Genomic DNA, 9,215 nt, shown 5'->3' with positions numbered 1-9,215 from the left:
AAATGTAAATATATTTGAATTTATTAAATAGGGTAAATAATTGAGAAATTGAAGAACGACACGCGTACCTTTTCCAAACTAAATTTCTGTTCACGCCCGCAATAAAGGCATACCATGTGCGACTCCCCGGCCCGATGCGCACAGTGAATCTGAGCCTGAACTATACGTGTTTAGGCTAAAGAAAGACACGAATAAAAAGACGTTCTCACTAGTCCTTCCTCTGATAATGAATGTCACAATTACAACTCCAAAGAATTTTGGAAGAATGTCTTTTATCACACTTGCCAACCGCGCTCTGTTCGATTATCCAGAACTTAAGCTTGAACATCACCAGACACTGAAAATTTTAATTAAAATAATGTAGCCTAAATAAACAGGTTTTATTCGAGAACATTTATTACAGCCATTAATAAACTACACAACAAAACACGTTCGCGTTGATAAGCGCAAGGAACCATTTGCGCGCAAAAGCCAGTTTTGAGGTCGGCGCTAAGCCTCAAATCTTCTTTGCTCATATTGCTAATCTTACTACCCGCTCCCCTGTCGTGCTCGATCCTGACCTACCTATTAGCCTATATCAGTGAAAGCCTGAGACGACAGTCTTGGTGATTATTGAGCATATTGCTTGAATAAATTGTTCTGCAAATGTTGTTTGAAAAGGATAGCTATAGGCCTACCAGTCGGGACAGAATTTCAGAGAGCTGCAAAAGTAATCACTTGGTTATCAAGTGAATAATGAGATCTACATTTAGGCTGCTTAAATCCACACTGAATGCACAGATGGGACAGGTGCGATGACAGGACAACTCTCACCGTTCCGTTCCCTTGACGGACGAAAATTGCTGCGTTGTATTGGGCAGATTTGATAAACATTAGCTATCACGGATTTGGTGAGTTTTAGTGTTGCTCCGAGATAACACGTGCCTTTATGGACCTATATGTTTTAGTTTAGATGACTGCGAACGCTAAACTGAGGTTTCAACCCCTTGGATGCCCCTTTATAAGCAAAAGAGAAACGGAGACCAATGAATCTTGAAAAAGTCAGGTAAGTGTATTATTTTTTTATTTTTTTTATTTTTAGCCTATATATTGGCTAAATATGCCTTTAGCTATGCACTGTACATTTTTTTAAGTGAAATCAACTTGGATGTAATTTCAACTTTAATTACACTCTAAACAAATACAAACTCAGTGAGTGTTTTAGCGCAATTTTCTCACCTCATGGGATCACAACACTAAGAGATAGTAAATCTTTTCCTGGATTTTTTTTGTGCGTTCCAGAGATTAGACCTTCCTTAACATAATGCCGAAAACCCGAAGTCTCTAGGTGGTATGGTTGAGGAGTAGATAGAAGTGCAAGATTGGTGCGCACAGACGCACAGAACAGAAATCATGAGTTAACAATCGCAATTTGTCCGGTGGAAAATTGCGCTAAAAATGCTGGGTTGGTTTAACCAAATTTTGGGTCAAATATGGACTAACCCAAACGTTGGGTTAAAAATGCAATTTAAAAATGTAACCTAACGGCTGGGTTTGTCCATTTTTAAATTGCATTTTTAACCCAACGTTGGGTTAGTCCATATTTGACCCAAAATTGGGTTAAAACAACCCAGCATTTTTTAGAGTGTAGGCCTACATTAAACTAACTTTAAACAATGAGTTGAATCTTGTAGGCCTATATAACAAAAAAAGTTGAAAATTGATTAACATATATTTTTTTAAAGTTAAATCAAAATGTAAAACATGTTGTCACAACTTATTGATCATACTTGTTTTGTGTAGGCTACATTTATTGGCCAAGTAAGATTTCAATTCTATTCCAGGCCATACATGTTGAATCAGCACATTTTTGAACAGCCAATTCATAATGCATGCATGTTGTTGTTAGGCTATTTAGTAGTTTGACAGCATATAGCTCATTGCACAATGCCCGGCCTAGGCAATTATCCACAGCATTAATAACAAAGCCTTTGTAAACTAGCTTGTCACGTAGACCTTACTGTTTTGGCTAATACGTGACATATTCCTGTTCAGAATGTTCTGAAATGGTGAAACTGTGACAGCCATGTTTTGAGTCTACATTGAAAAAGAAGAACAGGTGACTCAACCCTCAGGACTGACTGAAAACCTCTCACTCAAAACCTTTGCCTTTGATAAAATAGCACTTGATTTTTACTACACTGTAAAAAATATTTTCATGATTTGTTATCACAACTTTTAATCTTTTGTCAAATCAACTTAGATAATTAATGTGGTTCAGATAACATATATTTTGAAGTTCTATTTATTAAACCATAATCTTTTGTCAAATCAACTTAGATAATGTTGTTCAGATAACATATATTTTGAGTTTCGATTTATTAAACCAATCTCTTTGTTGCATTAACTCAATTTTTTAATTTCAATGAACTCAAAATTTTAAGGCAACCAGGTAACTTACATTTTTAAGTTAAACCTTTAACTTAAAAATGTAAGTTACCTGGTTGCCTTAAAATTTTGAGTTCATTGAAATTAAAAAATTGAGTTAATGCAACAAAGAGATTGGTTTAATAAATAGAAACTCAAAATATATGTTATCTGAACAACATTATCTAAGTTGATTTGACAAAAGATTATGGTTTAATAAATAGAACTTCAAAATATATGTTATCTGAACCACATTAATTATCTAAGTTGTTTTGACAAAAGATTAAAAGTTAAGATAACAAATCATGAAAATATTTTTTTACAGTGTAAGGAACTGTAAGTTTAGTTCTTAGTGTGTGGAGTACAAAATACAACTATGGGATTAAGATTAATCTGACTCCAAACTGTTAGCCAAAAACAGTGTACTTTTGTAAAGTGTACTTTTCCACAAAGCTTGATATAATTCTTTAAAGTGAATAATCTGGCATTGAAATATGCAGTTTAAAGGAACCAGTCTGTCTGCACCAAACTGTCTTAGATGGCCTTTCTTTCTTTTTTCTTGAATGAATGAATGAATGAATGAATGAATGAATGAATGAATGAATGAATGAATGAATGAATGAATGGACACTTCAGTTTAGGCCTTCACTCTGAAAAATAAAGTTCTTTATTGGCATCTCTGGTAGGCCTACATCTTTGAAAACTTTCCATTGCACAAATAGTTCTTTATAGTGAAAAGGGTTCTTTAGATGATTCAAATGTTCTTCACACTAAGAGAAAAAAAAGGTTATTTTAAGAACAGTTCACTGAAAGGTTCTTTGGGGAACCCAAAATGGTTCTTCTTTGGAATTATTGCAAAACTCCATTTGCAATTGTTCCATTTTCTCTCCAATCTTTATTTTTAAGAGTGAGTGGAAAACAATTCTTTCATTTTTAAAACGTTGCTCACAATAAGAAAGCATCAAAATGGTTCTTCTATGACATTCATGCGCAAACCCCCTTTTGTAACCTTGATTGTTTTAATGTTTTATGTTGTTCCGTGTCTTACGGCCAGATGGCGCTGTTGTTTAGTGTAGCGGTGTAATGTCGTTGACCTGTGTCTTCCCCTTGGGCAAAACGGCGTTTACTTATCAACAGTATAGCGTGTGTGCACAATAGATAGGGAGAGACGAGCGAGCTACTTTAGAAAAAAGATAGAGAATTCTGTCAGTAAACGGACCATGCTTCAGATTTTCGATTACTTCGAGTAGTAACGTTAGTTTGGGGGTTGTTCTTAATTCAGAAACGGTAATATACACGGACTGAGGACTATCATATCAACACTGGAGCGCAGCATAACAGATCACGGAGAAGCACATTTTAATGTGAGTACAACCGTTGAATCGTTGCAGAGCCTTATGAAGTGAAGTAAATGCGTCGTTCAGTGTATTTGACGATAGTATGGAAAGGACACGGGCAAATCCCAAAACTGTGGGCGATAACTGATATAGTATGTTTGTGCTGAGCCTGCATCCAAATAAATGCAAATGCAGATTTGAGTTGTAGACTATAGTGAAAACTTTTGCGTGAAACGAACATTGACTAATGTTATTATGTTGCGATGGGTTGAATGAGGTATGTTTAGTTTAGTAACAGTGTAGAAACTTTGCAAAAAAAAAAAAAAATAAAAAAAAAAAAAAGGAGAGAGAGAGAGAGAGAGAGAGAGAGAGTGAGTGTGAGAGACCGAGAAAGAAACACGTGCTTTTCACCCTGTATGTCTGTATGGTGGTCAGCACAGGACGTGTTTTTCAGTCTTGCCTGTGTAATTTGGTTGATCTATTGTAACGTTGAACATTTCTATGATTGCAAAGTCTAGTTTAAAGTTTTTGTTTTGGTGGTTTCTTAAAGGTTACAGTTTTTTATGTCTTGAGTAGATGCATCAAATAACACATCAACAGCACATCATGTTTGTTTTTAAAAGGCATCACTTCTAAGTTTACGTTTCTATTTTAGAACCCTGTATCAGTTGCTTGTGATCTAATCTACTTCTGAAAATCAAGCCGGGGTTTTCGTGCACATTTGTTATCTGGAGTCTGGACCTGCAGTGAAGTGCAGTAATCATAGCCTGTAAAAAATGGCAGTAATGCACACGTATAGAAATTCAGTTCAGTATGCAGTTTATACTGGTACAGGCCGTCATTGTTGAATTACCAGTCATTGAAAGACAGTTCTGATCCAGAAGTTTACAAAATATAAAAAAACATTAAAATACATAATTCTATAGCCTTATTATTGTTATTAGTATTTTTATTGTTGTCGTTGTAATTATGTGATTAACTACACCTGTGGTGATGTTAAAGGGATGGTTCACCCAAAAATGAAAATTCTGTCTTCATTTAGGCTACTCACCCTCACGTTGTTCCAAACCTGTGTGAATTTAATTCTTCTGCTGAAAACAAAATATTTTTTTTTTTGAAGAATGTCGTTAACAAACAGTTGATGACATTGACTTCCATTGTGTTTGTTTTTCCCATTAATACTTTTATTTTTGGGTGAACTATCCCTTTAAGACACTGACTTCATCCATCCACTACCTTGGGATCAGTTGGTTAAAAGTCAATGCAAAAATGGTTCATAAAAAGTGTTGTTGTGTCCGAGGTAGCTCCAGCTGTGTATTTGTCCATAGTGCAATGAAATTAATCTGAGCGTTGCCGGATCTATCTGTCCTCCTCACAACATTATCCAGAGACTCAAATCACCTGTACTGTGCAGATTGTGATGGGATTTGTCCTTTTTTTTTTTTTCATGAGTTTTCATTCCTCTCTCAAAACAAACCTTACATCACAGCCTGCATGGCGTAGTATCACCGGCTGTTTTTTTATTTGCTGGATTCAACAAACACACTTAAAATAATATGTGGCATTCTCTCACTGTTCCTTCACAGCATTATACTATAGTGCATCAGCACACTGGCTGACACGCACCTCATAACTCCACTGTAATCACATCAGCTGTAGTCATGGCAACTGCAGATGGGAATGAAAGCTTTCACTGGGAGAGCAATTTTCTTCTCCTTCACTGACTCACCGCTTTTCCTCCATGGACCGAGATGTGTTACCTGCTTGCACGCAAATGCCGCCACCGTTTTTCCTTAATACTTAATGTTCTTCCGGAGGCAGATTTTTTTTTAATGCTTCCCCTTCACGCAAGGCTTATGCTGTGCCAGTTCTTTTTGTGTGTGTGTGTGTTTGAGATTAATAGTTTTTGCAATATATTAGTTAAGCACATTTAACCTGAAATTCTCAAATTAGAAATTTTCATATTATCTTTGTTTATTTTTCAAATTAAAAAATGTAGTATTTTAATATATAAATATTTAATACATCATGGTATTATTTGTCATGCTTTCATTTATGCTATAGCCTACTATTTTAACATTATATAATATAAATAACATATTATAACATTACCTTTTTTACTCTAATACAGTAAAACTACTGTATTAGAGTAATGAATAATCAGTGATAATAATTGGGAAGAAATTATTTTATTTGTTTACCTGCATGAGTGCAAGTATGACCATTAAACAACATCAGAGAACCATGAACATGTGAATACATGGTCATATTATTGAAATATTAGCTTCAAATAAAAAACAATACCGTTATCATCTCCATGTAAACAACAAAAACGCAAATTTGTGAAAACTTTGACGTCATGCGTATTACTTGTTCAGTCTATTGGTGCGTAGTGTGTCTTTACAAAGTGACATCACCAACTACGGGCAGGGTAGCATAATTAGGGTTGGGTACCGAAACCTGGTGCCATCTATATGACTGGTATACCAGACCGAATCAAGAACACAGATTTCGGTGCCACTTAAATGCCTGAGCTGTCGAGGTGGCGGCAAGGGACTGACTTTGAGTGAGTCATTAAACCGTTCGTTCAACGAACACGTTCAAAAACGTACATTTATTCAAAGATACAACCCCAAATCAGAAAAAGTTGGGACACTGTACAAATTGTGAGTAAAAAAGGAATGGAATAATTTACAAATCTCATAAACTTATATTTTATTCACAATAGAATATAACATATCAAATGTTGAAAGTGAGACATTTTGAAATGTCATGCCAAATATTAGCTCATTTTGGATTTCATGAGAGCTACACATTCCAAAAAAGTTGGGACAGGTAGCAATAAGAGGCCGGAAAAGTTAAATGTACATATAAGGAACAGCTGAAGGACCAATTTGCAACTTATTAGGTCAATTGGCAACATGATTGGGTATAAAAAGAGCCTCTGAGAGTGGCAGTGTCTCTCAGAAGTCAAGATGGGCAGAGGATCACCAATTCCCCCAATGCTGCGGTGAATAGTGGAGCAATATCAGAAAGGAGTTTCTCAGAGAAAAATCGCAAAGAGTTTGAAGTTAACATCATCTACAGTGCATAATATCATCCAAAGATTCATAGAATCTGTAACAATCTCTGTGCGTAAGGGTCAAGGCCGGAAAACCATACTGGATGCCAGTGATCTTTGGGCCCTTAGACGGCACTGCATCACATACAGGAATGCTACTGTAATGGAAATCACAACATGGGCTCAGGAATACTTCCTGAAAACATTGTCGGTGAACACAATCCACCGTGCCATTCACCGTTGCCAGCTAAAACTCTATAGGTCAAAAAATAATATCTAAACCATATCTATATCTAGCCATATCTAAACAGGATCTAGAAGCGCAGGCGTTTTCTCTGGGCCAAGGCTCATTAAAAATGGACTGTGGCAAAGTGGAAAACTGTTCTGTGGTCAGACGAATCAAAATTTGAAGTTCTTTTTGGAAAACTGGGACGCCATGTCATCCAGACTAAAGAGGACAAGGACAACCCAAGTTGTTATCAGCGCTCAGTTCAGAAGCCTGCATCTCTCATGGTATGGGGTTGCATGAGTGCGTGTGGCATGGGCAGCTTACACATCTGGAAAGCCACCATCAATGCTGAAAGGAATATCCAAGTTCTAGAACAACATAGCCTATGCTCCCATCCAGACGTCGTCTCTTTCAGGGAAGACCTTGCATTTTCCAACATGACAATGCCAGACCATATACTGCATCAATTACAATATCATGGCTGCGTAGAAGAAGGATCCGGGTACTGAAATGGCCAGCCTGCAGTCCAGATCTTTCACCCATAGAAAACATTTGGTGCATCATAAAGAGGAAGATGCAACAAAGAAGACCTAAGACAGTTGAGCAACTAGAAGCCTGTATTAGACAAGAATGGGACAACATTCCTATTCCTAAACTTGAGCAACTTGTCTCCTCAATCCCCAGACGTTTGCAGACTGTTATAAAAAGAAGAGGGGATGCCACACAGTGGTAAACATGGCCTTGTCCCAACTTTTTTGAGATGTGTTGATGCCATGAAATTTAAAATCAACTTATTTTTCCCTTAAAATGATACATTTTCTCAGTTTAAACATTTGATATGTCATCTATGTTGTATTTTGAATAAAATATTGAAATTTGAGAAACTTCCACATCATTGCATTCTGTTTTTATTCACAATTTGTACAGTGTCCCAACTTTTTCTGATTTGGGGTTGTAGATATAATGAAACGAGGTGAAACTGATGCTTCACTTCATAGAGGCTGATGGCATTGATTTAATGCATTGACCAGCGCTGACACCAGGAAATACCCTTAAATGTTAAAAGGATGATGATAAGACAAAGATTTCACATTCCTTGGACGTGGCACAATTTTTTTTTATGAATATAGGCATATGACTTGACCTGAAGATCAAACACAGGTAATCGCATGCGCTAAGTCGATCTCTCTCTCTCTCTCTCTCTCATTCACTGCCTAGGCTTGTTAAGAGCAAATCCATGGAGCCATGATAAACACAATCTTATCATTATAGTGTAAAACAGGAACAAGGTACTGTTTTAAAAGTATCGATTTGGCACCGGTATTGTAAAAAAAAAAAAAAAAAAAACCGATACCCAACCCTAAGCATAATACAGCGTTTTTAATTTTCCGCAGATCTGTGTGAATGGGTATAATTACGGCAACTTTTACCCCTTTAAGCTTCATGCATTTGTGTGAAATGGAGAGATAATTTTGTCTTCACCTCATTAGTTATGACCCACCCTCCCTTCAGTTCTCTTTTTCTATATTGCCTTTCTGCGACTGAGATTTAGGGGAAAAGGGAACCTTTTTTTGCCCCATGCATGGGCAGCTTCAGAAGTCTGCTTCCTCATGTTTTGACACTAGCTCTTTGCTCATCTTCAAAAGTTCAGATTCTCCCTAAACAGTCAGAGCTGCTTTGATCATCACAGTTTTTAAAAATTGCAAGGATTCCTAATGCAATAAGTCTAACTAATTAACAATTGAGACCTTATTGTAAAGTGTTAGCCTACCACTTTTTTGTATTTGATGTCAAAGAATGCACATAATTCATTTCTTATATATATGAAAAAGGCTGTTTGTTTCTTGGGGCAGAATTAAATGTAATTACAGAAAAATATCAAATTAGATTGGCAATTATGTTGATTTATAAATATCAGTAGCCTAGATTTCAAAACTGTGTCTTTAAATGGGACCTATATGGGAAATAAGTTTACAAAATGTGAAACAAAGTGATGTGTGAGTGGCAGTATAGTCTACATCTCCTTTTTTTTAAATAACACATACGGATATGAAAAGTGGCAAATGATCTTACGGTAAACAATAAGAGGAACACTCTCAGTTAAATGAACTGTTATTTTGAGAGTCTTTGTCTCAGTAGTTTTCAGTCTGACTCAAATAGTGCATAGGGCTACTGCAGTTTC

At 36.2% G+C, this 9,215-nt stretch overlaps 1 protein-coding gene across 4 annotated transcripts in view; it reads left to right on the top strand.

The window, feature by feature from the left end:
• The first annotated feature begins 542 nt into the window (after positions 1 to 542).
• The window catches only part of sema4ab (sema domain, immunoglobulin domain (Ig), transmembrane domain (TM) and short cytoplasmic domain, (semaphorin) 4Ab), a 41,418-nt gene continuing 32,745 nt past the window's right edge, over positions 543 to 9,215 (top strand). For 2 of the 4 annotated variants that reach the window (XM_079878263.1, XM_079878261.1), the window contains exon 1: positions 3,516 to 3,770. The gene's annotated coding sequence lies outside the window, so the exon portion shown is untranslated. Of the gene's footprint in view, positions 1,046 to 3,515; positions 3,771 to 9,215 lie in introns of those variants that run through there. The other 2 variants (XM_079878264.1, XM_079878262.1) reach the window with 2 other exon arrangements.

The sequence above is a fragment of the Squalius cephalus genome (assembly GCF_949319135.1).
Source record: "Squalius cephalus genome assembly, chromosome: 8".
Taxonomy (NCBI): domain Eukaryota; kingdom Metazoa; phylum Chordata; class Actinopteri; order Cypriniformes; family Leuciscidae; genus Squalius; species Squalius cephalus.
The sequence above is the reverse complement of the archived record's forward strand: the minus strand, read 5'-3'. Positions and strand labels throughout refer to the sequence as shown.